General features: G+C 34.5%; 1 protein-coding gene across 3 annotated transcripts in view; it reads right to left on the bottom strand.

The window, feature by feature from the left end:
• Positions 1-2052, bottom strand: part of LOC107704674 (sentrin-specific protease 7-like) — a 35995-nt gene that overhangs the window by 25527 nt on the left and 8416 nt on the right. The gene's annotated exons all lie outside the window — the stretch shown is intronic.

Raw genomic sequence — 2052 nt, forward strand, 5'->3', positions numbered from 1 at the left:
TATTTATTTATTTATGTATTTATTTATTTTAAATGTATTTATTGATGCGTTTATTTATTTTTTATATTTATTTATTCCCACATGTATTTATTTCCAGATTCATTTATTTATTCATTTATTTCTTTTTACTTTTCCGTGTGCAGCATGGAAATGAGGGAGGCGGTCCTTGCGGAGCTCCGGTGTATCATTGGTTGAGAGAGCTCACGCAGAAGCGTCAGATCAAACGAGATCGGAGTTTGTGGGATCAACTGCAGAGTTGCAAGATATTTTCACAGATTCACATTATTATGTCGAATTACACAGAGAAAATCGTGACTCCCAAAATCATTGTGAGCCTAAATGCCATCGTAAACCAGTTGCACCAAAGGACCTAGTTAGACCTACGGTCTACTCAGGCTCACAATGCTTTTTGGAATCGCGGCCCACTGGCAGTTGACGTCTATATTCGCAAGTTTAGGGACCATCTCTAAAGTTAAATACGACATTGGTATACATGATTGTAACTTCAATAGCATTTGAAGAGAATGACTTGCAGTCACAAAACCAACTGTAAAGTGGTTATCTACGAATCAGGTATATTTAGCAATATTTAGATATAATTTGACAGTTTATTTTAATAAATATCGTATGTCGTATGTAAGTTTAGAGCCGGTCCCTACACTTGCGAATATCCAATGTCAAGCCAACTTTATGGCAGTGGGCCGCGATTCCAAACCTTTGATGTAACTGTTTTACGATCAACTTAATGCTTTTGGGAGTCTTTTCTCTGTACTTACAAAATTAACACAAGCCTTAGAAACCTCTTCCAAGTGTGTCTAAAGGCGTCATCAAACTAGAAACTCATCGACGACGTTGATGGACTTAATGACGAAACTGTCAGGATAAGTAGGTGAATTCAGTCGCTATAAAATAATTCGACATAACATGAATCTGTGAAAAATATCTTGCAACTCTACAGTTGATCCCACAAACTCCGATCTCTATCATTAGTTTGATCTGATCTTCTGCGTGAGCTCTCAACCAATGATTCACCGGAGCTCCGCAAGGACCACCTCCCATATTTGCACACGGAAAAGTAAGAATAAATAAATCTGGAAATAAATACACGTGGGAATAAAAATAATAAATACATACATAAATAAATTAAAATAAATGCAAAAATAAATAGATAAAATAATATAATACATAAAGGAAAAAGTAATAAAAAAATTAATTCAGGGTTAAATTTTATTACAAATGAACTATATTTGTTTTTATCAAGTCATTTATTCCTTTATTTATTTTCCTGTCATTTTATTTATTTATCTATATATTTATTCGTTTTTAATTTCTGCAGGTTTGGTCCTCCATATTAATGATGTATTATTTGATAAAAATGTGTGTTTGTGCGTGTTTCACTCATTTTCCTGATGAGCGTGACTGATGCGTTGCAAGCAGACCTGTACATCTCATTTATGTTCACCTTCAGAGTTCTTTAGAGCATTTGCAGTACATTTGTAAGACAGACGTAAGTGCCATTATGTACTGAAGCTAATTTGGAAACAAAACCAATGGTTCAAAAACATAAATATAAAATTGAAGGGAGCAATGCTACGCATTTTGCCGCCTTCTCCTGTGCCATCGTTACTAAGCAACGGGGTAAACAGCTGCTGGCTTGATGACGCAAACAAACCACGGTTCGGACCCAAATAATATAATGTGAACACAGTCCAGCGGGGGCAGGGGGAGGGGGGAGCAATCGAACTCGGGTTCGGACCAAGCAATCGAACCAAGTGTGAAAGCACCCTTAAAGTTAACCTTTAGAAACACTAATAATTTAATAACACTATTAAATGTAATCTTTAGCAAATCTCAAAATGAATATCCATTTTTCACAATGTACATTATAATGCTATGATGCCTAAATTCACTTCAGTTTTTACATTTTTATTTTTAACTTTTAAGCAAAACACTGTACAATTTTAATATTGGCCAAACCACAAAAAACAATTATAAGCTTATTATATTAGCCAGGATTGCAATATTGGTTCATATACATTATATATATATATA

This window comes from Sinocyclocheilus anshuiensis, unplaced genomic scaffold (genome assembly GCF_001515605.1).
Source record: "Sinocyclocheilus anshuiensis isolate Anshui unplaced genomic scaffold, SAMN03320099.WGS_v1.1 scaffold2926, whole genome shotgun sequence".
NCBI classification, from domain to species: domain Eukaryota; kingdom Metazoa; phylum Chordata; class Actinopteri; order Cypriniformes; family Cyprinidae; genus Sinocyclocheilus; species Sinocyclocheilus anshuiensis.